Raw genomic sequence first — 17,003 nt, forward strand, 5'->3', positions numbered from 1 at the left:
GGACCGATGAGGAGAGAGACGGCCGTCCAGGTTGTGTCTGGACTCGTACTCTATGGTTGTCCGCCCTCTGCGCTTCCTCTCTAGCCGCCCGCGCTCTATGCTCCGGGGCCGCGGGCCGCCCGCAGCCTGCCGGCCGGCCGGGAAGGGTGCGCAGAGGGAGGCGGGGCGGGAAGGCGAGAGGTGTCTCCTCCACCCGAGCGGCGGGAGACCTGAGCAGGCTGTGTGACAGCTCGTCGGCCGCCATGTCAGCGAGGGCGGCTGGAAACAGACCCGGCGCCCAGCGGTAGCCCTCCCTTCGCCGCCGAGTCCCAGGTGAGGAGAGGAAGAGCGGGATGCAGGGCGCCGGCGGGCTCGCGGCCGGGTGGGCGCCTTCGGAGCCCCTCGCGCCTCCCCCGGCGCTGTCCTCCTCCGGCAGCGCCGCCTTTGCCCTCTCGGTGAGGTGTAGCCGGCTTCCCTCACCTCCGCCCCCTCTCCGGTCTCCTGTTTGCCTCTTGTCTCTAGTCTGTGGTCTGTTCCTGCGCCTCGCGCCAATTTCTCCCTCCCCAGGGCACCAGCGTCGTTCCTGCCCGGCTCCGGCGGAGCCTGCGGCTGCCTCTGTGCCTCTCCCCTGCTGCCCACAGCCCCATCCCTCCACCCTTGGGGATGCTTTTTCTTTTCCTTCATACCTGTTTGTTTTTTTTTCTCTCCTGCCACTTCGGTTGTCAAGAACGCCTCGTGTCTCCCTTCCGTTTCTCCGTCTGACCCAATATTTACCTTAATGTTTAGTTTTAATTTGTGTGTTTAAAAGATTTAAGGTTAAGGTTTTAAAAATTAAGGTATAAAAGCTTAAAATTCCTTTCGAAGCTTAAAAAGATGAAGACCTTAGGATGCTTATTTTGCTCCCCGTATATAAACTTAGTCAAACACATTGTACGGTGGAATGCGATTCAAAAGACCCATTCCAAAGTCTCTAAAAATAGGATGCTCTGATGGAAATTTTGGCAGCCTTTTTACCTATTGGGCAGTGTTAGAAGACTCGATTCTTTGAGAGTGCTGTCAGTGTTTAAGGATTATATGCAGAAAGAGCTTTATCCATTACGCTTTCCACGAAGGCAGGAAACTGCAGCCAATCAACTCCCTGCTTTAAAATATGTACAATCCTTTCTGCTTACACTACTGGGAACGTGTTTGAGCTTGGCATTTAAATGCACAAAGAAAAGGTTTCTAAGGAATGCCTCACCTAGCAAATAGAAGTCTGAAGATTATACTCAGCTGATGAATCTCAAATGGATAAAAAATTGACAGCCAAATACGTCCTTTTTTGGATTATAAATTTGTTAGGACACCATAGAAAGTATCGGATCAACTCTTGCTGAGCCCTGGGGACTCTTTGGTCTTAATTTCCTTAAATTCTTTTTTTATACAGTTTCCCCATCTACAATTTTATAGAAGTAACTTTTGCATCCTCTGAACACCTGAGATAGCACCCCCCCCCCCGAGGATCCTTTACTGAGCTGTCTTCCCCTCTCCCCTTAAAAAAATATTTTCATAGATTCAGAAATACACTGGGGTTTTCTCCCCAAGAGTCCTGGAGGCCTAAGTATTTTAAAATCAAATAAAGCAGAATGATGTCTTACGGTTGAGGAAGAAATGGTTCACTCGTAGAAATGTGTTGTTGAATATTTCACTTTTAAAATACACTTTAAAAAAACTGTGGTAAAAAATACTTATTTTAAAATATGCTTCTTATTTCATAATATTTGTGGACCAAAGATATCCTACTCAGCCCTAGAGAAACTGATGTAGTTTTTTAATTTGCTTTTGGGTGGTGTTATTTTCTTTTGGTTTTGGAAAAGAGAATTAGGTCATGATGAGTATTTCCCTTTTTATTGTGTTAATGGCTTATTTATGGTTCAAGATGCTTGAATAATAAAGAGAATCTTAAACACTATTTTTCTGAGGTCCCAGGTGCTGGAAATGAAAGAAATGTCCATTTCACTTTAAAGATGAACCTTATGATCAGCATTTGGCTCTACTTCATTAGAAAAACTTGGTTTGTGTATTTCTCATCCTGTTTTCTTAAGAGGTGTGTTTTTTGCATCTTGTACTATTTTTGCCTTTTTGAAGTAATCTTTCTTTAAAATGGTGTCAGGGCAAAGTGATTCTGCTATTTTTGTACTCTTCTTAAGTTATTTTTAATATCATCTCAATTGGTAAGAAGGAAGAATACTGTTTTTCTTTTGGCTTTTAAATGGCAATTATAATTGGGAAATGCTGAGTGATAGTTTTTGTTTGCTATCAGAATTAAGGCTGTAGGTCTATAGTAGTGCTGTCCAATAAGAGTATAATGCAAGCCACATAAGCAATTTAAATTTTCTAGTCACAGAAGAAACAGGTGAAATTAATTTTAGTAATATATTTTATTTAATCCTATATATAATTTCAACATGTAATCAATTTTAAAAGTTCATAATGAGATATTTTACATTCTTTCATACTAAATCTGTGAAACCTGCTGTGTATTTTACACTTACAGTCCACCTGCATGTGGCCTGGTCACGTTTCAAGTGCTCAGTAGCTACGTGTAGCTAGCTAATGGTTAGGAACTTACTGGGCTTCACATAACCTATAGGATTGCTGTGAGATTCTTAAGATGTCTTCCTACTCTTGAGAATCTGGGGTAAATTCTTTGGGGTAAATTTAAAAATCCTTTTCCTGAAGTGCTTCGATATTCAAACTGAGGAGTTTCTATGCAGGAAGAGAGTTCCAAGAAGTCTCTTCCTTTTAGTGTTGACTCTGTTAACACTGAGGAGGATAAACAGGTCCCTGGTGCTTGTTTAGTGAGGGTCATAAGATGAATAGAGTGCTCAGTCATTTCCTGGGGTGTCACTGTTACAGTTTTTTACATCTGCACGTCAACAGTGTGTCTAGGCACTGTGTGAGTCTTTGTTTACTGTATCTATTGGTATTAAGTAAGGAGAACTGGAGGACCTACAAGAAGACTGAACTTGATGGTGAACAGGAAGAGTACCTGCTGTTGAAGACCTCTTTTCTGAATCAGTTTCAGGCATGGCTGAGAGTTTTGTAGATGTGCTTCTCATATAGAGAAGCTGTTTCTTATCAAAGGAAAGATAAATTCTTTTTAGCTAAATTTAGAAAGCAAGGGGGTATGTTTTTTGGCTGTAAAACACTGGGAGCCGTAGTGGTAGCAAAAGGTTAACACATGGGTATGGTGGTTTAGATAAATTTAAAAGGAAATATGGCAGTTTTTACAGAAAGCTATTGATGTATTGTCTAGATCTGTGCTTTAAGTTGTTTTTGTAACAGAGGTAGTGATTTGCATGGAACTCTCTCTTGTTCAGAGCTGTTATAACTGAAAGATAGCCCTGTTGGAAGCTAACTGACCTCAATGGGGATCATTAGGACCCGTCATTGTTCTTATCTGGACCCCTTACTCTAATAAATTTACCGAAATACTGCTTTAGTGCACTGTTTTGCTTCTACATTTAATGTTAAAATTCAGTGTCAAAATTCACCTGAAGGCCTAATTAATATTCAGTGTAATTTGATACAAGTAACATACGCCATTCCCAACCTTGTGGTATAAAGAAATCTTAAATTACCTGGTCAGTAAACAAACTCCCTCCGTAAAATCTAATCATTATAGACCTGGCACACTGTTGGCAGTGTGTAGGATATTAAAGGATCAAAGTCAGAATTGGGGAAGGGGTTAGTTATTGGATGTTGCTTGTTTCTTGAGAGATGCATGTGCATTATGTAGGAGAATATAGTGTTTTCATTTGTATTTAAATCTATCCATTGACACCATTTCAGTTGGATAAAAAAGAGAATACATTGTTTTGTTCCTACAAATTAGTCTTAGCAAATTTTTTTTCTGTTATTTGAGAATAATTGATAGTCTGGCAATTTTCAATTTTTTTAAAAAAAAGCTCTTATACGATTTAAATGGCCTCTACAAGGATTATATATTTATTGAGAAATTCTACACTCAATATGTCTGCGTCTTGATACAGATATGGAGCATTCTCTTCAGTTTAGGGCCTTGAAGATTCACACGAACACTGTACCGGCTTTTCTTTATTTGAGAACCATTCCCTTGAGGGAAATTATATTTTCTTTTAACCAGGCAATACTTTTGTTTTTCACGCATTTGAAATAATTCATTTGTAGTATTCTTTAAAGGAAAACGTCATTAAAAAATTCTGAATCTTATGATAGATTGAGATTTCTTAAATTGTTTTAATCACAGTGTTGAGATTCTGCTCTTTCATATATTTGGAGATGGAAACTTTTTACCATCATACCCTCTTCCCTGCCATCTCTTAGGACTTCCCATTTTTCATCATCGTTAGCCTTGTGGAAAGGAAAGATAGTGTATGTCTGTCAAAATACCGACAAATCAAGATTATTTTTCCCTTTTGACTGTGGGAAGAATTCTGAAGCAGTAAGTGACAAATTTAGTCACCTTTATTGATATTTGGGCATTTGACATTTTAATTGACAGTACCTAGGAGATTTTAGGAATTAATATTTTGTAATTGTCATATCCGTTAAATTCTGTTATGAGAATACCTAGCCTGTTTTTCCTGGAAAACTACTACCTGACTAAATAATTACCTTTTTTTCTACGTTAGCTGAGTTTTGAAAACCCAGTGATTTAGATTGCTGTGGTTTTCTAATTTGAACAAAGGCAAACTAACATTTTAAAGCACTTTTTATATTACAGATTTTGAAATAAATAATTTCCTTAAAATATGTGAACTTTATGGTGAGATCAAGAATGCTATTGTTCCTAGGTATTTCAGAGCATACCACTTATATTTTTATTTTATGCATGCATTGTTTTTCTTGCGCACTGTTTCTCTCTTCTGCAGGTATTACCACTGTACAGCTAAATCTTAAAAAGAATTTTTAGATGAACTGAAAAACATTGCTTAAGATTTTTCAGTAAGGACTTATTTTTGTGAAAATATATTTTATTTCTTGAAGCCTAGTGGATTTCTTTCTTTCTTTTACCTTATGAAGCACCAAAGATTACTTTAGATTTTTTTTTTTTCACTTGTGGAGCATGAAAAAAGTTTACCTAAATTAGGTCTTAGAAGGATTCATACCAAGTAACCGACGTGATTTCCTCCCTGAAGTTCATCTCAGATGAAAGGAGGAGTGGAAGTTTCTAGAAACAATGCTCATTCGAAAATTATGAAATTTAGTTTCCTGGAAAAGGCTTTATTTACAGCCATTTGTGACTTCTTAATCCAAATTCAGTCATCAGGCTTTATTTTCTTCAGCAGTTTACAAAGTAATGCTTAGGTTTCTTTTGCTTCAATAGTTTTTAAAAAAATTTTTGTGGAGTTCTTTGCCGTGCCAGTTAGAGTTATACCTAGAGCATTGGGTAAGAGCATCTATAAAGAGCCAAAATTAGAAGCAGTGTCATGTGACTTCCTTATTTTAATCATCAGTGTTTTGTAACTAAGGAGAGAAAAGATGGTTTGTCTTATTAGTCTTACATTTGAACTCTAGTTTAAAAATTGGTCTAATAGGTCTTGTATTCACCAAAGCTCATATTTTCACTAGTTAACCTGAAGTAAAAAAGTATGTAATTTAGGAGGTAGTTTTTATTATATCAGGTGGCCTCTTGGTTAATTATAATTTAGTGGATTTTGATGCCTACAGGCTTTTTGTCATTTTTCAGCTGTATACCTGGAGAAAACCTAGAGATTCCCTAGTGAACCCCAACAGGGCTTTGACCTTCGTGTATATGGCTTGCCTTCCTTGACAGCCTCAAAGAGTATACCTATGTGTACAAAAAACTTAGGAGCAAAAATTCTGCTCCAAAAACACTTATCTAGGCTGAGGAAACAGATATTCTAAGAATATCTGTCTTATAATCCAGACTTCCATGTAGTTGTATAATACTTTATATAAAACCATGTATAGCCTTTGCTGGAGAGTTCCGATTTTGTTGTAGCTCTTCAGAGTATGTGAAAAGATATCCAGAAGGCCCCTATAGCTTATTCTGCCTTACCTAATCTTTTGGTTTTTTACTATTCTTCTGTCTTCCATGGAAAGCTCAAAAGTCGGAACAGGTCATAGTTTATTGTAACTTGAAGGGGGATGGGGGTAGGAGTACAAATTTTACTCCTTCCCTCTTTCCTCTCCTTCCTTCTCTGTTACAAAAGTAGTAATGCTCCAAAGAGAAAAAAAAAAAGATAAATTTTAACTTGAGGAAAACATAGTTATTCAGAAATTAATGTTTCCATAATGAAAGTTGAACAGAAACTTTAATTTAACAACCAGAATCCATTGATCTCTCTCATCCTACTTATGATATCTGAAGGATTTGCCAGGAAGAAACTTTCAGTACAAGGAAACTTTGAGTGCACAGACGGTGGACTATTACTAGAATATATTCAATAGTGTCTGTTTCTGTCATATATATTTTCTTTAGGGAATATTCTCTACCTAAGATTCTCCAAATAAAACATCTATGGGGAGAAATCGTATTCTACCAGCAGTCTTCCAAAACATTGGAAGGTATCTTCCTCTGGGACAAATTTCTTCTCTACTGGTTTATCCTTTTCTTAGAATTTCTAATCTAGAATAAACTGCCTTACTGTGGAAGTTTTTCCTTTCCTAAACCCCATCAAAATACGTTCTCTTGCATGACTGATTACAAGAAAGCATATTCACTTTTATGTCTATCGCCCTTCCTGCCTTTCTATTAACTTTTAGTGTGCTGGAGATATAAATCAGTATGTCACCATTATGTCAAACGTCAGAATAAGGATTAATATTATAAATATTTATTTAGATATTTTGTTGTAGGAATGGAAAACAGTAGATACCTATACGACATGGGTAAAATAAAATTTCTTGAGACTACTCAGTTTTTTACCTAGGACCCAAAAATAGGCTTCCAGGCATACAGACCCCTGGAAATGCATTTATAACTTAGTGGTAGTATATGTGTACTTTTCAGAGAAGGAAATCCTTAGCTTTCATTAGATTCTTCAGAGTCCATGACCCCAAAAAGGATAAGAACCACAAAATTAATTTGAACTTAGTTATAAATCTCTAACTCTTAGAAGCAGCTACAGTTTTGTAAGGATTCCTGTATATAAGCTTCATTTTTTAGTAGTATTTTATTTAAAATAAAAATAATTTAATAGATTATTTGATAAGAAAAGGCAAAGTGATTCTTTTAAAAAGCAAATCTTCCCCAACTGTCTTGCCTTTTATCTTTTAAACCTTTAGAAATTACTCTTTATACTTCCCTAGTACCTTGCAGGTTACTTTATTTTTTATCATTTGTTTGCCCTCTGTGCATTTTACAGAAAGACAATTAATTCTTGTGGTTGAATTTTTCCTTGAAGTCCAGAGTTATTCACAGACATGGGATTAGGTAAGAGATCTGTGTTTTATAAGGATGCCCTACCCTGTGAGAGGAATGAGTCCACAGATAGACTGATTATACAGACAAGCTCCCTGATGAACTGGGAGAGGGTGCCAAACTGGGTACAGGTAGAAGGGTTATGCTTGAACAGCAGATAGACACATTCTTCTACTGAGAAAAGAGGATGAACTACTGGTTACCAGCTAACATCTGGTAACCTCTATTTACTTGTGGTCCCAGTGAGACGGTCTGCTGAGCTAGGGATAGGAAGGGGACTCGAGGCTGGTGGTAAAAGGCTTAGTATGTCTTTGGAGCCTGTGGTCCTGGGAGCTCTATGAGGAAGGATGACTGACCAGCATTGAGGCTCCACCCTGAGGTTGGATGGATACTGCTTTTACAGAGTTACCAATCCGCAGAGTTGTGATTTCCTTTAGCAATAGATAGCTTTGGTATAAGAGCAGAGAAAGTGGTTAGGTTGATGAGGGCTGAGGTTTTATAGGGTGGGTACGGTAGAAGAGGTCTAAGGAAGTAGCTAGAGAAGATACGTGGATTCAGTGCTGGACAGGAAAGAAGGTAATGCCAGGAGGAGGCTGACTAATATTTAAAAAAAAAAAAAAGCAGGAGTCTGGAGTTCTTGATGTGGTTGAATTGGGTAATGGCAGCTGGGGTAGTGGCATAAGGGATTGAGAATAAAAAGAGTAGGAATTTAGAGCCAGATAAGGGGATATTGATAGTGGAATGTTGGAGATATTGAGACTCATGGGAGACGAATAGAGTGTTTTGATGCTCAGCAAAAAGATAAGACTGGCGTGACACTAGCTAAATTGACCAGACTGTAAGATGTCATTATAGATTTTTGAAACATAAAGAAATATTCATTCCACAAGTATATCAAGTCACCGTTTTTATTATGTAAAACACAAAGGTAGTGTTTTCTGAAGAGTAATCTGCCTCCGGTATGCAGGATGGTTTGAAAGGGCTGTATGAGACCATGAAAGCCTTAATTAAAAGTAAATATATCAGCCTAAACTCGTTTTGAAATTTCATGACTTCTGAAATGATAGAATTAATGAGTTTTTGCTCCTTGGTCAAAAGAAGAATAGAGAGTAAGCTAGAGATCTCCTGGCTTGGGTTTTATAATTTAAAAATAGCGTTAAGGGGCCGGCCCCGTGGCTTAGGAGCCGTTAAGTGCCCGCGCTGCGCTACTGGTGGCCCGGGTTTGGATCCCGGGCACGCACCAACCCACTGCTTCTCCGGCCATGCTGAGGCCGCGTCCCACGTACAGCAACTAGAAGGATGTGCAACTATGACATACAACTATCTACTGGGGCTTTGGAGGTGGGGGAAAAAAGGAGGAGGATTGGCAATAGATGTTAGCTCAGAGCTGGTCTTCCTCAGCAAAAAGAGGAGGATTAGCATGGATGTTAGCTCAGGGCTGATCTTCTTCACAAAATAAATAAATAAATAAATAAAAATAAAAATAGTGTTAAAACTGTGTTTGATGCCATATGGATTATTATGTTCTTTATCCTAGTTGAATTCATAAGTTAATTTTAATTTACTGATAATCCATATGAACCTACAAGTTACAATGTACATATGTATGTACATGTTACAACATCCGTATACATTTTGGTGAATAATTTTGAAATATGGTGGCTTGTGAATGACTCTGAATCTAGCATTAGTTCTTATTAGTTTAATGACTAATGTTTGAGCCCATTGGTGATCAACATTGTAGTAAGTCCTGTGGGAAATGAAGTGGAAATGAGCCCTTTCACCAAAACATTTGATGAAAAATGCAAGTCCCAAATATATATACATCATTCTATCTCTTAATGTCATGAACAGCTTTGTGTAGATTTGTTTTAATTATTTTAGAAGAGAAAGGAAATATATATGAAAAACTTTTTTGGTTGGGATAATTTATAATTCAGTAAATATTGTGTAGAATTTTCTTTCTTTGTTTTACCAGAATTTTAAATGCTAACCTTTTTGACTTAGGATTTGGTAAACATATAGGAAAAAGTTCTGTAACAATTCAGATGAGTTCATTTCTAAGATCTACAGAGTTCTACCATAGAGGTCTCTCTATTTTGTGCTGTTGAGAACTGGCTTTGTAGGAATTCCTGTTTCTGTAGGTTATTGGCAAATATATTGAATGACTCTTTGATACTCTAAAATAGGTAGGGTCCTAAGGTAATGGGTGTCCTCACCCTCACCCTCTCATTACATGAGATAATATATGTCAAGGTGACTACCTTCCACAGTGTTTGGCACACAGAAAGCAATTAGCAAATGGTGTGTTTTGTTTTTGATTTGCTAAACTGCTGTGATAACCTTATATTTATTTGTATTATTTTCTTTTTGAAGAGGTGAACAATATTAATCACTGTTTAGATGAACTCTGTTAGCATTCTTAGTGATTTAAAAAAAAATTATATGTTCTTGATTCAGTGCTTTTTAAAAAAATTTGAGTATAAAAATATTATATGTTTGAATATGCAAAATACAGAAAAGTGCAAAAAAGGAAAAAATTCACTTGTACTCCTGTCAGCTAAGAGCAAGAACTGTTAACGTTTTTGAATATTTACTTTCAGTCTCTTTGGAGTGTGTGTAAACATAGTCGAGATCATATTTATGATTTGTTTTGGATTCTACTTTCCTCATTTTATTATAGATTCCTAGCGTACATATTTTGTGACGTTGTAACATTTGGGGTATGCGATAACTTACTTAATCATTCCCTTATGGTTGAATATTTAGATTGTCTTCAATTTTTCACTCACTGCCACAGTGACCTTGGACAAGCTATTTAACCTCCTTACCCCTTAGTTTTCCGATTTGTAAATGGGGGAAGTAATACTTCATAGGAGTTACAAGAATTAACTGAGGTGATGTGATAGAATACATAGAACAGTCCCTGGAACAAAATAAGCCTATAAAGTAAAGCCTCCATGTTCATCATTGTGCGTAGAGGATTTCTCTTTTTTTTTCCTTCTTTTTTGTTGGTGTTCAGAATATTACTTTAGCATAAATCTTCAGAAATAAAACTGCTAGGTCTTAATTGTTTTAATATTCTTGTTACATATTGTGAAATTGGTTTCTCTTACATTGTGCCAATTTACATTCAAATTGAGCAGCATGTGACAGTGGGTATTTCATTGAACCCTCACCAGTATTACATATCTCATTTTTAAAAATCCTTGTTAATTTGAGGGGCAAATGAGTTGCCTATTTTAGGGAAGAGGTTTTGTAGAAGACTAGTAGGGAGTAGAGTTAGAGAGGTGGGTTGCTGAGAGATTGTAGAAAGGCTGAGGGTTGGAACTTGAGCTGGAGTAGCAGCAGCATGAGTTGAAGAGGCAACTCCAGTAGGCCTCTAGCTACTTCTTGTACTTTTCCCACCCAGCCAAGCTGTCACACTCAGTTTCCTCTAAAACTCCTTGTCTTTGTATCTGTCCCATCCCACCTCTCCTTTTTTTCCATCTGTCCAATCTTTCCTTCTTATTTTGATTCCATCTTATCCCTTCTCTGTCTTTTCCTGTCCAGGAGGCCTGCCCAGCTCAAACAGCAGAGCAGAGCAGTGTGTTCTCTGCTAGCAGGCTCACTTGAGGAAGAAAGCAGGTGGCTGAGCCAGTCAAGCTTAGGTATTACCAAATTTGCCAAGCAGATAAATAAGTCTACCTTCCCAGAGGTGAGTGAAGGAGTCCATCAGGAATGGGGAAGGTGCCTCCACTAGCACAACCCTCAATATTTATATTAACTCTGGCACATTCTTAGTGATTAAAAAATATATATTAGCATATGTTCAGTGCTTTTTAAAAAGTTTTTTCTGAGTGTAAAAATAATGCAACTTACAACTCAAAAAATAAAAAGACAAATACTCCAATTTAAAAATGGGCAAAGGACCTAAATATACATTTCTTCAAAGAAGATATACAAATGACCAATAAACACATGAAAAGATGCTCAACATCATTAGCCATCAGGGAAATGCAAATCAAAACCACAGTGAGATACCACTTTGTACCCGGTGATAGAGAAGTTGGAACCCTTGTACATTGCTGTTGGGGATGTAAAATGGTATGACCACTCTGGATAATAGTAAGGTGGTTTCTCAATAAGTTAAACACCAAATTAGTATATGACCCAGCAGTTCCACTCCTAGGTATTTACTGAAAAGAAGTGAAAACAGGTGTTCAAGATTTATTTATTTATTTATTTTTCCCCCCAAAGCCCCAGTAGATAGTTGTATGTCACAGCTGCACATCCTTCCAGTTGCTGCATGTGGGACGCGGCCCCAGCATGGCTGGAGAAGAGGTGTGTCGGTGCTCGCCTGGGATCCGAACCTGGGCCACCAGCAGCGGAGCGCACGCACCCAACCGCTAAGCCATGGGGCCGGCCCAAACAGGTGTTCAAAAAAACACTTGTACTGGGGCCGGCCCGGTGGCATAGCAGTTAAATTTGCGCACTCTGCTTCGGTGGTCCGGGGTTCGCAGGTTCGGATCCTGGGCACGGACTGACACACCACTTGTCAAGCCATGCTATGGTGGCATCCCATATAAAGCAGAGGAAGATGGGCGCGGATGTTAGCTCAGGGCTAATCTTCCTCACCATAAAAAACAGAAACAAAAAACGTGTACAGGAATGTTTATAGCAGCGTTATTAATAATAGCCAAAAAGTGGAAACAACCCAAATGTCCGTCAACTGATGAATGGATATGGTGTAGTGTATCCGTACAATGGAATATTATTTGGTAATAAAAGAAATGAAGTATCAATGAAGTATTGATATATGCTAAGACATGTATGTACCCTGAAAATGTACCCTGAAGCTGGTCACAATAGACCACATAGTGTATGATTCCATTTATATGACATATCTGGAATAAGGCAAATCCCTAGAGACAGAAAGATTAGTGGTTCAGTGGTTGCCTGGGGCTGGGGTGAGTGGGGAGGCGAGAGGGCTGAGAGAATGGAAAGTCACTACTAATGGGTATGGGGGAGTCAGGAGGTTCTTTTTGGGGTGATGAAAATGTTCTCAAATTGATTGTGACATAGTTGCACATCTTTATAAATATATTAAGAACTTGAATTGTACATTTTAAATGTGTAAATTATATCTCAATAAAGCTATCAGTTAAACTCAATTGAAAAATGCTTGTTTATCATAGAAAACGTATAAAATACAGAGAAGTACAAAAAGGAAAAAAATAATTAGAATTTTTTAAATTCCCTATTTTCATTTTGATGATAAGCTAAAGGAAAATAGTATAAGCTTATTCAAGATGATCATGACCAACACCTTAAAACAACATTCCAATAGGGGATTTCAATGCCCAAGTTTGCATTTCTGTTTATAATCATGGGGGTAAAATTAATAAATGATGCCTTTGGGGCAACATCACAGCATGTTGTAAAAACAAAGGTTTTGCAGTAGTAAGTAGAGAAAAGTGTGGGAGAGTTGAGTTCTCAGGTGCCCCTGATAAGCAGAGGTGCTGAATTTGAAAGAACTGTGTCATCACAATAGATACCATATTCAAGTTGTGAACAGAAATTTAATTTTTATGGGGCAGCATCATGTTAAATTGATATTTTTATTGGTGTTTTTATTGCTTGTATTAATTTTTAAATTTGTCTGGTTTAATAGTTGTATTGGAGTTATAAGCACATAAAAATTTTGTTTTTACATATTTAAGTGAGATTATAAGTAAAAATAATTTGTCAACACTTAAGGACCATCATAATTACTGCTTTTAGTAGAGCCATTCAAGAGAAATAGTGGCATACATAGTTAAAATTGAAAGGGCCCATGATTTTATTGCTGAAGAAATTAAGGCTCAGAGGGGTGTCTTGCCCAAGCTTTTCAAACAAGTTATTAACAGGCCTTAGATTACAATGCAGATTTCAAAATTTGCAGCTCATTGTTTTTTTCTTTTATGCTTTATCACTTTTTTTCTTTTCACCTACTCTCAATCATCACTAATACCTTGCCCTTTACTGTTGTTTGTTTCTTGTATATGTGCTTTATCTCCTTGACCTTGGACACAGGTTACACCTCTTAATTCTTTTTAAGCTATCCTCTCCTGCTCCTACCCACCACATACACTGCACTGAACCTGGTGGAATGTACTTAGTAGGACTCAGTAAATCTTAGCAAAGGACATTAACTTTGCCTTAGGGAGCGATGGAAACTTGGCCTTCAAAATTCAGGCAAGCGCCAGAGTGGAAACATTTGGAAGTCTTGTTCTAACATGAAACAAATAAAGTACCATTTTTACTTTAAAAAGTTTTAAATATTGTTTTCAATTTTTATCTTCTTAGAAACTATCCTGCCTCTGATTTTTTTTTTTTGTGAGGAAGATCAGCCCTGAGCTAACATCTGCCAATCCTCCTCTTTTTTTTTTTTTTTTTTTTTTTTGCTGAGGAAGACTTGCCCTGGGCTAATATCCATGCCCATCTTCCTCTACTTTATATGGGACGCCGCCACAGCATGGCTTGACAAGTGGTGCATCGGTGCGCGCCTGGGATCTGAACCGGCGAACCCCAGGCCACCGCAGCGGAGCATGCACACTTAACCGCTTGCACCACCAGGCTGGCCCCCTGCCTCTGATTTTTAATGGGACATTGCCAAGTTATAGCTTATTTGAAGATTGCTAAGGTGGACACCTTTCTTGTAGTAAGGAAATGAACGTGTATTAAGAGACTCATTCAGGTGCAAATGTTTTTGTGGTTAAAACATCTTCAAAATTGGTAATTCTTATGAAATAGAAGTTTAAGCAGTACAACCAAATCCTGTTGTATCATTATTATGACTCTGTTGTTCATCCCCCCTGCTCCCCTCCTCCCATGTCACTCCTTTATGTAGACTCTTTCCTCTCCTAGTTTTACCTGCTTATTCTAATTCTCTTTCTAGACCCTCTGACCATTCTCTGTGTCTGTTTTTGAATTGAACTTTGGGCTAAGGTTACTCTGCAACTCAGTAGTCTGGGTGATGTCCTATATACTCCATCCACTATGTTATACCTATTATTCAGATTCTCAGTATATCTTCACTTTCACTTGGACCTCTGAGGTTACTCTACTATTATTTTAGTCTTGTACCTTTAAAATTTCAGGACAGTCCTATTCATAAGTAATGTATTTTCTTAATTTCATTAAGGGTGGTCATAATTCTTATTGGAACTGGTTTTATTCCATTTGTTTCGTAGATTGTTCATTTTGCCTTTTAAATGGGCATGGAGTTATCTTTTATGTTTTTCTGTAGTGGAGAAATCCAGTCAAGAATGTGAGAAGGTAAACTTTTCAAGTAAAATTGTAGTTGAAGGGAAAAAAATGGAAAGGCTAGGTTAAAATAAATTTGACCTTGGTCTAATTCCATTTTTCTCATCTCTATTTTTGAAAAGAACTTAAAACAATTTTTCTATATTTTCTTTGAATATTTACACTTTATCTTTTAATTTGCATAGCATGAGCAGCAAGGATTTGTAATTACAGACTCAAAATTTTCTAGGCCAGAAAGTAGACTGGGCTCATGGGGCCGGCCAGGTGGCACAAGCGGTTGAGTGCGTGCACTCTGCTGCGGCGGCCCGGGGTTTGCCAGTTCGGATCCCGGGCTCGCACTGCTTGGCAAGCCATGCTGTGGTGGCGTCCCATATAAAGTGGAGGAGGATGGGCACGGATGTTAGCCCAGGGCCAGTTTTCCTCAGCAAAAAAAGAGGAGGATTGGCAGATGTTAGCACAGGGCCGATCTCCTCACACACACAAAAAAGAAAGTAGACTGGGCTCATTTAATTTAATTCATTCGCTTTTTTTTCTTTCCCCCCCCTAATTCATGCTTCCTTATTGGAACTTGCTGACTTGTCCTTATCATATTTAATCTTTCAGTGACAAAAATGCTCTCTATTTTGGAGTTTCTCCTCTATTTCTGTTTCCTACCAGAAAATATTTGTGGGATTTTGTTGTTAAATAAATTTTAAATATTATTTTAAGTGACGTAACCAGTTTTTCCAAATCTATTTCCTTAGGTAAGAGGTAGTGAAAGAGAGACTTTGGGATTTTAGTTCAGTTGAACAAGCATTCATTAAGCAGTTATGTGCCTAGGGCTGTGTTGTGGTAACGGTGCAAAAGAAATAACACACATTCTCTTGCTTCAGGCACTTGAATTCTACTTGGGAAATAATATACATGCGTGAAACAACTTGTGAAAAAGCCTGAAGCAATAAATAAGCAAACTCGAGACAGTGTCCACTTGACACTTTAAAAGATACAGTGCTTATTTCATTTTAAAAAATGTCTTTGAAATGTTTTAGTGTAGATTCTGTATTAGCTGTTGCCTCAAACTATGACTGGACTTTTCTAAGGCCAAATAATAAAGATTCTTGCAGTTTCCCTTCCTCCTTCTAATGTCTCCAAACTCTTCATCATCACCCAGCTCCAATTCCACCCTGTGTATGGCCATCAGAGGCAGCATAGACTCTGGAGCCCATCGGCCTGGGTTCGAGACCCAGGTCCAGCAGCTGTTTGACCTTGGATGAGTTGCTGAACCTATCAGTGTCTCAGTTTGCTTACCCATAAAATGGGCAATAGTAACTACCTGATAGGTTTGTTGTGAGGATAAATGAGTTAACGTATGCATGGCGCAGAGTAAGCACTGTATAAATATTTGTTATTATTCTCATACTCTGTTATTACGGTTATTCCTAACATCAAACTTAAAGATTTCATGAAGTCATCTATTGGAACCTAAGATTTTTTTGAATTTTATATTTTTTATATTCTGCTCTATGTCATCTGTTTTTAACATAAAACTAGTATCTGCCCTCCCCCTTCAATTTTTGGAATGAGTTCATGTTACCAGAAAATGTGCGTTTATCATCCTGTGACTTTGCAGATCCCTGGTCAGCTTTTACTCTTTCCTCTTTACTTTTTCTGTTAAATATTTATTTATTATGCCTTGCTGCCTACTAGGTTCTGTATGTGTGCTCTCCACTAGGAATCCAAGGAGGGAGTTCTTCTCAAGGAGTGACCCTGTGTCGATGATGATGATGAAAGTGATGACAAATGTCACAATTATCAAACCCTCAATGTTATACATCTTGCTATCACTAGAAAATTCATGATTTCACAAACAGTCAAGAAGACAGACATTTTAATATTGTAATTCAAGTATAAAACATGACTGGAAGTGCCATCCAACATGATTTCTACTCTTAAAAATCTACCAAATGCTTAATTGTTCTCAGGGTTTCCCATAACAAACTTACACACTGAAGGAGAATGTGTTCATTCAACAGACAGTCCTTGAGTGACTACTCTGCATCTAGCATTAGCCTAGGCCCTAGGAAGAAGTTTTGAGAAGTGGCAGTATGTGGTAATTACAGTGCACAGTCCAAATTCACATAGATCTGGGTTCAAATTTCAGTTCTGCTATTTACTTGCTACATAAGCTTGAGCAAGTTACTTCTCTCTCTTTCTGTTTCCTCATCTGTAAGATGGGAGAAATAGTAGGATTTTTGTGAGAATGCAGTGAAATAAGATGTGTGAAGTGTTAGTATAGTACCTGGCATTTGTTAAATGTTTGATAAATATTGCATATTATAAACAGCTA

The 17,003-nt window shown here is 37.8% G+C and overlaps 1 protein-coding gene across 7 annotated transcripts in view; it reads left to right on the forward strand.

Annotated features, from left to right (window-relative positions):
* The first annotated feature begins 213 nt into the window (after positions 1-213).
* CNST (consortin, connexin sorting protein) overlaps positions 214-17,003 on the forward strand; it is a 116,389-nt gene continuing 99,599 nt past the window's right edge. For 4 of the 7 annotated variants that reach the window (XM_058533563.1, XM_058533570.1, XM_058533564.1 and 1 more), the window contains exon 1: positions 214-312. The gene's annotated coding sequence lies outside the window, so the exon portion shown is untranslated. The remainder of the gene's footprint in view (positions 313-17,003) is intronic. The other 3 variants (XM_058533569.1, XM_058533565.1, XM_058533568.1) reach the window with 1 other exon arrangement.

Source organism: Diceros bicornis, chromosome 38, assembly GCF_020826845.1.
Source record: "Diceros bicornis minor isolate mBicDic1 chromosome 38, mDicBic1.mat.cur, whole genome shotgun sequence".
Classification (NCBI taxonomy): Eukaryota; Metazoa; Chordata; class Mammalia; order Perissodactyla; family Rhinocerotidae; genus Diceros; species Diceros bicornis.